The following is an 11,738-nucleotide window of genomic DNA, read 5'->3' on the forward strand; positions in this document are numbered from 1 at the left end:
TGATTAAAATGGATATTACATAAAACTAGAACGTATTTGTATTTCATTCATATTCAATTCAACAATAAATAAAAATTCCATTTAGATCACTCAAATTTCAATATTTCGTTGCAAAGATTCAGTTCTTCGGTCGAACGAATTTTTTTAGATTGATTATATCATATGGATACTATCTATATTAGTATATAATATATATTACTATATTAATAGTATATATTACTATATTAATCTATTAATATAATTACTGTAACTGTAATAGAATTTTTACAAATTCGAAATGATAATAAATAAAAGAAATGAAATATATATTTTTTTTTCTAATTTTATTTTAATATTCAATTTGTAATAATTGAATTATGACATATTCATTATGTTCGGAATAGCAAATTCCAAACTGTTAATAACTAAGATCCTATTAGTTTATTTAATTCCAGAAAACAGTGACATAATCATATTGCTCTAATTTATTGGGTTGAAAAAAGGCAAAGTAAAATAGTCTTCTTCACTATATATACTATGACTGACTAGTACTGCAGTACAAGGAATTCTCTAAATACGGTAGAAAAAGACTCGAAAGAATCAAAGGTTCGGTCCTTTTTCTTAAATTTTTGATTATACAGAATAGAATTACAGTACAGAATTTATCGACTAAAATTTAGTTCTTTTACCGTGACCAATATGAGCTCGAAGTTTCCTTCGTAACTCGTGGAACTTCTTCGCAATGGCTCCGTTCCATGCCTCATTTCAAAGGGAACCTCAAAGTGGCTCTATTTCATTATATTCCACCCATATCAAAATTCCACTCATCCCTATCTTTTATTTCATTTCTTCGGCAATAATAAAAAAAACTTTTTGAATTATGGGGACAAGAAAAAGAATTCAATACGTAAATTTAGCATTCAAAGAATATTCTTTACTAATCTTATTTTTCAGTTATTTAACCCCCTTGTCTTACCAAGTTCCATATTAGTCAGATTAGTAAGGGATTGGGAATTTGTTTGTTTTTAGAGAGAATTGGTGAGCCAAGGGATTGGGATCCAATCATATAAGATTGCCAAGCAAAATTCAATGAATGCATTGGTTGAGGAACGGATAAAAATGTTTTGATTCGGAGATCTCAATATCTCCTGAAACCCAATGAATTCCCCATTTCTGATCTACCACTTTCTCTTTACATTCTGCAATTAAATTCATGCAATCACCCCGATCCCTTTTTAATTTCAGCAATTTAGCTTCTCGCTCTTTAATTTATGCAATTTAAGATTCCGCAATTCTCATCTAAATCTTGATTCCACTCAACTAGAACACACTTCTAATCCGAATTGCTCACTCAACCAATCCTTGTGGGATTCGACCTCACTCTATTGTGAGCTTTTACTTGACGATAACCGGTGCACTTGCCGGAAATAATTTTTTCCGATCGTGCAATTTCCTAAAATCGTAGCTATCAAGTTTATGGCACCGTTGCCGGGGACTGGTTTTCGATTGACAATTCTCAAATTGGAAGTTAACTAGATTGAGCATTTTTCTTGTTTTGTTAATTCAGTTCAAGTTACTTGTTGAATTTTAATTCCTGCACTCTGTTACTTGCTTTCTTTCTTTATGCCTTTAAATTCAAGCAACTAACTCACTGACCCACTAACTATTTGAATTAATTCCTCAACTGCTCTAACCATACTCTTCCATTAACCAAGAGTATTTCACTTGTTTGTTGCCTGTGTTGTGTTCTTGTATGACAGGTAGGAGAGGAGAGACATCAACTTCTCCATATACCGAACCAGAGAAGACCCTTCATAAACTTAAAAGGGAAGCAAGAGGGAAGAGAGTACTAAGAGAAGAAGAATCTGAAGGAGAATCTGAGGACAATTTTGAGGAAGCTCTAGATCTCAACATGGATAGAGAAGTTCACAACCATGAGAGAGCTAATGGAAACAATGCCATTCCCGAGAGGAGGGTTCTTGGTTCATACATAAACCCAACCTCTGGGAATTGTGGTAGCAGCATTCAGAAACCACCCATTCAGGCCAACAATTTTGAACTCAAACCACAGCTAATATCACTGGTGGAGGATCATTGTTCATTTGGTGGGAGTGCTAATGAAGATCCAAACCAACATCTCACAAAATTCCTGAGAATTTGTGACACTGTGAAGTCCAATGGAGTCCAGGAAGATGCCTACAAACTGCTCTTGTTCCCATTTTCACTTAGGGATAAGGCAGCTAAGTGGCTGGAATCATTCCCAAGGGGGAGCCTAACAACCTGGGATGAGGTGGAAAGCAAGTTTCTGGCACGTTTCTACCCCCCACAAAAGGTCAATAGGCTTCGATCTGAGATTCAAACTTTTAGACAACAAGATGGTGAAACTCTCTACGAGGCATGGGAGAGGTTCAAGGATTTGACAAGGAAATGCCCACCAGACATGTTCCATGACTGGGTGCAATTGCATATTTTCTATGATGGACTTTCTTATGAATCAAGGAAGGCTGTAGACCATTCATCAGGAGGTTCATTGAACAGAAAAAAGACTGTGGAAGAAGCCATTGAAGTGATTGAGACAGTGGCTGAGAATGAGTACTACTATGCTTCAGAGAGACACAACGCTAAAGGAGTCATGGAGCTGAACCATGTTGATACAATTCTAGCCCAAAACAAGGTGTTTGCCAAGCAACTAGCAGAGCTCACCAGGAAATTAAAAACAAATCAAGTGGCTGCAATACACACACAAGATCAAGAGGAAGTAAACACTGAAGGAGGTGATTGGGAAGAGGCCAACTATGTGGGAAACCAACAAAGGCAACCATATGATCCACATTCCAACACTTACAACCCAGGCTAGAAAAACCACCCAAACTTTGGGTGGGGAAACCAGCAAACCCAACCACAAAACCACAAACCTTACAACCCCAACCAACATAACAATTCCACATACCAAAACTCCAACCAAAGATCATACCAAGCCACACAAAACACTTACTCCCAACCACCATATCATGGCCAAAATAATCAACCTGCCCAACCTAATCCAAACCAACAATTTCAAGATCAATTAAACAGGATAGAAGGAATGCTTGCAACCATGGGTCAGGACATAAGTGAGTTGAAAAGCTTTAGGGAGGATGTGAGATCTACCTTAAGGAACCATGGTGAAAAACTCAAGAGGATGGAGTCTCGAGTAGGAGAGCTATCTCAACAGGCCCCCAAGTCAACTGCAGTGTTCCCTAGTGACACAGAAAAGAATCCTAAAGGGGAACAAAAGGGAGAGAGATGGGAAGAATGCAAAGCCATCACCATATTGAAGGAAGTCTCAGAAGAAGAAGGAATCAGACCCTCAGAACAGGAGCCAGAAATCTTGAAGGAAGGTGTGGAAGAAGCTAAGCAAGAAAGTGAAACTGAGCAAGCCAAGGAACTGCAAAATAAAGGCATGCTGGAAACATACCAACCAAAAGCACCATTTCCTCAGAGGTTAGGAGGAGGTGAAAAAGGGAAAACATATTCAAGGTTTTTAGAGACATTTAAGTCTCTCCATATCAATATTCCCTTTCTTGAGATTCTCCAGCAGATGCCTACACATATCAAGTACTTGAAGGAATTGCTGAGCAAGAAAAGAGTTTTGAAGGGAGGACAAACTGTAATAATGAACAAAGAATGCAGTGCCCTCATCAAGAAGGACATAGTCTCTAAGAAAACAGACCCAGGAAGTTTTCATATACCCTGCATCATAGGGGAAACAAAAATTGACAGAGGATTCTGTGATCTAGGAGCTAGCATAAATGTGATGCCTCTGACTCTTATGAAGAGACTACAACTGAATGAGGTGAGATCCACTGATGTAATCATACAACTGGCTGACAAAACTCAGAAGCAAGCTGAAGGGGTAGTTGAGAATGTGCTGGTGAAAGTGGGAAATTATTTCTTCCCCACAGACTTTGTCATTTTGGACATGGAGGAAAGCCACCTACACCCTATCATTCTGGGAAGGCCATTTCTAGCCACTGCTAGAGCGCTCATAGATGTAGAACAAGGAGAGCTAATTTTGAGAATACATGATGAACAACTCATTTTCCATGTTTTCAAACCTGCATCTGAGCCTGAACCAGAACCTGAAAAGCCTAAGGATGATAGTAGCCATCTGTGTTTGGAGGAAAGCAATCCAGCAGCTGAAACTCTGAAACAGTCCTTGGAAGGCAAACAAGAATTGCAAGAGTTAAAGCCACAAGAATCAATAGAAACAGCTCAGAAGGATCCTCCTGGTATAAGGGTCAATGAAGAAATCCTCAAGAGAGAGGGAAGAATTGTAAAGAAATTGCCAAGAGGGTGGAGAAACAAGAAAATTCCCACTGAAGGTTTCTCTCCGGGAGATAAAGTGATATCAAGTCATTATCTGCCAATCCCACCTGGCTTAAAAACCATTCCTTCCCAGCTCCCTCAAGTGTTCACAATCAGGAAAGTTCTTTCTATGGAACATTTGGAAATCATGAAGGAATCAAATGGGGACGTTTTCATAGTTAGAGGAGAGGACATCAAGCACTACAATCCACCCTAACAAGGGACAACCGTCAAGCTAGTGACGTTAAAGAAGCGCTTCATGGGAGGCAACCCATGTTTTAGTATCCTTACTCTTTATTGTTTTGCTTTGCATCTAATAAAGCATGATTTCTTATGCATGAACTTGAATCCTCAGGACAACTGTTGATAAGGTGCACTAAACATTGCATGTAAAATACAATTGGTCTCTAAGTTTGATGTGCCTGAAGGCACCCCCAAATTTTATTCAAATTGTATTCAATCTTTCATTCAAGGTGCACAACCAAACATTAAGTTTGGTGTTCCTCTTTGAACACAGTTAATGAAAAACAAGAAGTTCCTCTGGATTTAGAAATTCATGACAAGTATACCATTTGCATGTTTTAATACTTTGATTTCAATTACTTTAGGTAGTAAAATTGTTTAGGATCAAAGAGCCAAAGTGACTATGATTTATTAGAATTATGCACATTCATTAAGGACAACCAACATGGATTTCATGTCATCAAGAGACATTATCAAACACTAAGTTTGGTGTCCAAGTAATAAGTGTGCATACATACAAAGGTCACGGCTATAAGCTCATGAAGTCAATCATTGATTTACGATTCAAAAAGAATGAAAAACATGTGCAAGTGCTATTCATTATTCACATGGACCGAAAAAAAAATGATAGCAAATTTGTTTGTTTGTGCAGGTACAAAAGTAAGGATAAGAATGGATGAAAAAGACAAAGGGGGGAGGTACGGTCTTGGTCAAAAAGGGAGTTCACAAGTCTTTGAAACTAACACATGGGAAAAAGAAGTTCTGCATGAAAAGATAGCTACATGTACAACTTAATGCACCCAGAATACTTCCAAGAAAGTTAAAAGCAATTTGTCCTTCTCCCTAATTCATATAGTTACCATCAAGCCATCCTTCACAAATCACCCTAGCCGTTCATTTTTCACTTGCATGCACTATAAAGAACCACTTGGGGAACGAGTTCCACACCACCAAATCTCCTTCTTGCACATATTCTTTCATCATAGCATAACTATCTCTTGCCGAAAACAACCTCACCACACTTCTAACAACATTTTCTTACTTCACCTTATCAACTTTAGCTTGTCACTTGCCAAAACTAAAGAACCAATGGCAGCCTCATCTAGCCACAAAAGAAGAAAAGACAAGCAGCCAATGGAGGAGGAAAGGGAATTTGATGCATGGAAATACAAATCAGTTTTCCATGAGATTCAGGCCGAATGGATGAGACCTAAAAGGATACTAGCTGAGATTCCCTTTGACCTTGAAAAGGATGAGTTCCCAAGTGTTTGGGAGAAGATCAAAAAGAGGAAGTGGGAGCTCCTGATTAAGCCAATCACTAAAATCAACATCAACCTGGTGAAGGAGTTTTATGCAAATGCAGTGAGGGAGGATCCAACCGTGGAACCCACATACAAAAGCTATGTGAGAGGGGTAGAAGTTGATTTCAGCCCAAAGGCAATCATGAAAACTCTTGGCCTGAAAAACATACGTTTCAGCCAAGCAAGTTATGAGAATAGGATGATAGGAGAACCTGACTATTCGACTATTGCTGAAGACCTTTGTGCCATCAGAGCTGAATGGGTGAGAAAAACAAAAGGGGCTCCAAGAGTCTTGAGAAGGGGAGACCTAACACCTGAAGCTAAAGGGTGGTATGAAATAGTTAGGAGATCCATCCTACCCACTGCAAACTCTTCAGAAATAGTCCCTAAAAGAGCCATCTTGCTACATTGCATTATGATGGGAGTGGAGATCAAAGTTCATAAACTCATTGCTGAACAGATACAAGAGTTTAGTGAGAAAAGTGACCCTGACTCCTGGCTCCACTTCCCTAGCACCATCATCAGACTATGCATCGAGGCCCAAGTACCACTTGAAGATGCAAGACCTAATTGGCTACATCCTGGAATGGCCATAACTGCGCACAGAATGACTCTTGGCCCAACTGCTCCAAGACATACAAAAAGAAGAAATGAAGAAGGGCAACAAGCAGAAGGGGAGCAAGAAGCAGAGCAAGAAGGAGAAGAAGAGCAAGAAGAGCAAGGAAATCCAGAAAGAAGGCAACAAGTTCCCAGAGACCCCATGGATATGAGCAGAATGCAGGAAATCATAGAAGGAATATCTCAACAATACATGAGGTCTCAGGAGAGGCAAGAGGACTTTCACCTAAAAATGATGGACATGCAAAGGAACTTTGAATCAAGATTCCTAGATCTGCAAAGGGAACAGAATTTACAATTACAGGAATCCCTCAGCCACATATGCCAACACCAAGATGTCAATATCTTGGCAATCAAGGAAGCCACCACTTTGCAGAATGCAAGATATGCAGTTCAAGCTGATTACAACATCAGTTCTCAAATCAAGCTTAACTACATAGGGGAACATCTACACAAGATGGACCCAGCATTCCCAGCTTTTGATGAGTATTTCAAAGGGAGGAAAGAAGGAGAAATGAACAAGGCAGTGATCCTTGAGAAAGGAGTGGAAGAAACAATGAAAAAAGCTGGATTCTGGACAAAGCTCATAAGAAAAGACAAAGGAAGTACAAGTGGTCAAAAAGAGGTAAGAAGCAAGAAGAAGCAGGACCCCAAGAATAAAAAAGAACCAAGCAACAAATGAAAGGTGGTCTTGTTCCTTAATAAGCAAATAATAGTTTGTGAATTTTCTTTATGAGCTTTCTTTCATTTTAAGTCATTTGAGTTTTATGTGAAATTTTTAGTATGTTTGTCTGTTTACTGCTTTGAATAAAGTGAATGCCTAGATGTTTGGATATAACTTCACCTTCTTAAACAAATGCTTGCCATGCTTGTTCTGTTTCCAAAAATAAAAGAAAAGTTTGAACAAAAGTAACTTGGCTCATTTAGTGACAAATCAAGTAGAATTAAGTGGTGGTATGCATGCTTGATTGTTTAGTCAGATCACTGGAAATTGAGTGTAGAATTATCATTTTTGTGTAAAAGTCTGAATACTGTCTGTGGATCTTGATGAATAAATGTCTTTGGCCATGAAAAAGAAAGGAAAAGAAGAAGAAAAAGCCACTGAAAAAGGGCAACCAAAAAAGCAAAAAAAATTGAGAAAATAAGCTAGGCACCAATGGTTTGAACTTCTGAGACAAATGCCTGTGGTGTTTATGTATTAAGGATATGCTTGGATGAATAGGTTCTGAGGAGTGTTTCAACACTTGGTAACTTGGGTTAACTAACCCGGGATTATCAACCAAAAGTCCATTATCAAGAGCAACCTAAATACAAAACATTTAGTCACACAAAGAGGTGCTGGGCACCAATGTCTCAAGAAGAAATGTGAACTAAAATGCCTGTAGTGGATATGTGTAGTGCACTGATAAGAAAAAAAAAATGCCAAAGGCTTGTGCACCACATGACACTGAGCAAACAAGGAGCAAAGGAGCTCTAAGAAAAAGAAAAACAAAGAAGGGAAAAGTGCCAAGGACATAAGAATAACAAGAGGCCATAGCAGTGTTTGATGGATGCAATGAAAAAAGTGATAATCTTACCTGATAAGAATGAAAAAGTGATGCTGCAACTTTCTGCATAAAACCCTTCTGATGAACTTCAAATGCTTGCTAATATAGCCAATGTAATTGCTTTCTGTTTCATACTTTCTTCTCAAATAACTCAGGACTTGCTTAGGGACAAGCAAGTATTAAGTTTGGTGTTGTGATGCCAAGGCATCTTAGGCTAGTTTCACTAGCATTTTTTTGTTAGTTTTAGTTGTTTTATGCATTTTCTTGAGCTTAAAGTAACCAAGAATGGTTAAATGAATAACAAAGCAATGAACCATCCAAACAGTATGATTTTGATGCAAATTCCATGAGTTTTTAGTTATATTACTTGAATGCTATGAATGGAAGAATTCTCATGAAAATTTTCAAGACTTTGATGCAGTTGTTTGGATGATTTCAGGGAAGAAGAGGCTAGGCAAGGAAGCAACAAAATCAATAAAGGAAGCTTGAACATCACATGTGGAGTTTAAGTTCCAGTTTAAGCTTAAACTGGAACTTAAACTGCCAAGCCATATAATGCTGGGAAGTGGCGTTTAAGCTCCAGTTTAAGCTTAAACTGGAGCTTAAACGCCAAAATCATGAAAGCTGAGAAATGCTGAAACTGGCGTTTAACCTCCAGTTTAACCTTAAACTGGAAGTTAAACGCCAGAATGAGAATTGCACCAGGGAGCATTTCCACGTATAAGCTCCAGTTTAACCTTAAACTGGAGCTTAAACGTGTTCGACCCAATTCCTCACCAGGGAGCATTCTCACGTTTAAGCTCCAGTTTAACCTTAAACTGGAGCTTAAACGTGTTCGACTATTTTTCTACTCCGTAGTTGCTTTCTTCCATTTCCACGTTTAAGCTTCAGTTTAACCTTAAACTGAAGCTTAAACTGCAACTTTAACGCTACTATTGAAAAGGTTTCTGGGCCAAAGAATTTTGCAGTTTAAGTTAGCATTTGAGCACAAACATTAACTTAAACGTACTCTGGTATGAAACCCAATTAAATATCATGGTTTATGGGATTGGGCCTGAAGAATTGATGAGTTTGGAATTTCAATTTGTTGAGTCATGTGTCATTACTTGTTTATCACTAAGTTTGCTCAATGAATGTTACAGAATTGGATCAGCAGCCTTATCAGGATTATGGATCATAAACCCAAAGCAAAAGGAAATCAAGGAAAGGCCTTGACAAACCCCATTTGTAGGGTTTATCTTGTATTGATTTTAGGGGATTTTATCACCTTTCACCCACATTTATTCAATGAAATAGCATGGTTTTATAACTTCTCCTTTAATTGTGCTTAAGAGTGAAAACATGCTTTTTAGGTCTCAAAATGAATAAATTTAATTCACCTTGATTCCATTAGATGCCTTGATATGTTTGTTAAGTGATTTAAGGTTTAGGAGGCAAAGATTGGATCAAGGGAATGAAGAAAGAAGCATGAAAAGTTGGAGAACTCATGAAGAAATGAAAGAACCGGAAAGCTGTCAAGCCGACCTCTTCGCACTTAAACGACCATAACTTGAGCTACAGAGGTCCAAATGATGCGGTTCCAGTTGGGTTAGAAAGCTAACATTCGGGGCTTCGAAACGATATAAGATTTGCCATAGTTGCTACAAGTATGGTGGCGCGCACGCGCATAGTACGCGCACGCGCCGTTGCTGCCACCTAGTCCACTTGAAGCAAAACGTGGCCAGCGATTTTAGAAGCCTTGTGGGCCCAATCCAACTCATTTCTGATGCTATTTAACCCAAGGAGTGAAGAGAGAAACACAAGTTAGTTACCATTAGTCATAGTTTAGTTTTAGAAGTAGTTAGAACTAGTTTCTAGAGAGAGAAGCTCTCACTTCTCTCTAGAATTAGGATTAGGATTAGGTTTAGTTCTTATATCTAGATTTAGATTCATCTTCTTTTACTTCTATCTTCTCAATTCCTTGTAGTTACATTCATTCTTCTCCTATTCTTTTGGTGTAATCTCTTTTTTGTTGTTCTTATATTTTGTTGTAGATCTAGTATTGTTCCTTCTACTTTCTTTCAATTCAATTCAAGGTAATTCATAATAATTGTGTTTCTTTTGATTGTTGTTGTTAACTTCTTTCAATAATTGTTGTTAGATTCTCTTCTTGTTGTCAAATTGCTTTGCTTTTCTTTTGTACCTTCCAAGTGTTTGATGAAATGCTTGGTTGGATTTTAATGTAGGTTTTGTTCCTCTTGGCTTTGGTGGAGTAATTAGTGACTCTTGAGTTATCTAATCCTTTTGTTGATTGATAATTAGAAGTTGCTAATTGATTTGAATACCTCTAAAGCTAGTCTTTCCTTTAGGAGTTGATTAGGACTTGAGGAATCAAATTGATTCATCCACTTGACTTTCCTCCATGGTTAGAGGTTGACTAAGTGGGAGCAATGGACAATTTGCCATCACAATTGAGGAGGATAACTAGGATAGGACTTCTAGTTCTCATATCTTGCCAAGAGCTTTGCTAGTTGTTAGTTTATTTTCTTTGCCATTTATATTTCTTGTCTAAAATCTTAAAAACCCCAAATATAACTCACAACCAATAACAAGACACTTTATTGTAAATCCTAGGGAGAACGACCCGAGGTTTAAATACTTCGGTTTATAGATTTTAGGGGTTTGTACTTGTGACAAACAAATTTTTGTATGATTGGATTATTGCTTGGTTTAGAAACTATACTTGCAACGAGAATTCATTTGTGAAATTCTAAACCGTCAAAAATCCATTCGTCAAAATGGCGCCGTTGCCGGGGAGTTGCAATGGTGTTGTGTTATTGGTTATTGTATATATGTGAATATTGTGAATATATTGCCTTTTGCTTCATTTGCTAGTTGTAGAATTTTATTTCTCTTGATTTCTATTAGCTTTTGAATTTTATTTTCTCTTTTCATTATGAATTCTCACTTTGGCTATGAGTGTAGTTACAACTATGTTGTAGGTAATGAGAGCTTCAATGAAGATGTGTGTCAAGGATGGGATAACCAAAGGTGGGAGGAGCCATATGCTTATGATCAATGCTCTTGGCAACAACCTCCACCAATGCACTATGAAGAAGAGCCATTCTATGATGCATATCAATCCAATGGCTATGGTGAATCACCTTGTGATTTTCAAGAACCACCACCATATGCCTATGATTCATATCCTCAACATGAGCCTCAACCACACTCACAAGCCCCTTTTCACCAACCACCTTCATATGACCCTAATCCATATCCGTCCTACCAACAACCATATGAGCCATATGAACCACACATAGAGCCACCACCATCCCAACATCACCACTTTCAAGAGCCACCCCTTCCACATTATTACCAAGATGAACCACCTCCAATAAATGAAAATTTCCAACCACAAGATGAATACTACTTTCCACCACAACCCCCCATGGAAGAATACTTATGTCCCTCAATCCAAGAGCCCTATGATCCCTATCATGATATCCAAGAGGAACAAGAGTCAAGGGATCATCTCAAGGAAGCATTGGATCAATTTCAAGCAACCATGGAGTGTGTTGTGCAACAAGTGGAAAGAGTGGAGAACATTGAACCACCACAACTCTACCAAGAAGAACCATCTTCCTACTATGAACCCTTCCCCCAAAATAATGAACCCTTCCACCCACCCCAATCTCTAATGGATGAAACCCTTGGTGTTCTT

At 38.1% G+C, this 11,738-nt stretch overlaps 1 non-coding gene across 1 annotated transcript; it reads right to left on the reverse strand.

The window, feature by feature from the left end:
• Positions 1 to 2,317: 2,317 nt before the first annotated feature.
• Positions 2,318 to 2,421, reverse strand: LOC112699577 (small nucleolar RNA R71). Its single transcript, XR_003152523.1, has one exon. It is a non-coding gene; the product is annotated as a small nucleolar RNA R71 (small nucleolar RNA).
• Positions 2,422 to 11,738: the final 9,317 nt, after the last annotated feature.

Source organism: Arachis hypogaea, chromosome 6, assembly GCF_003086295.3.
Source record: "Arachis hypogaea cultivar Tifrunner chromosome 6, arahy.Tifrunner.gnm2.J5K5, whole genome shotgun sequence".
Classification (NCBI taxonomy): domain Eukaryota; kingdom Viridiplantae; phylum Streptophyta; class Magnoliopsida; order Fabales; family Fabaceae; genus Arachis; species Arachis hypogaea.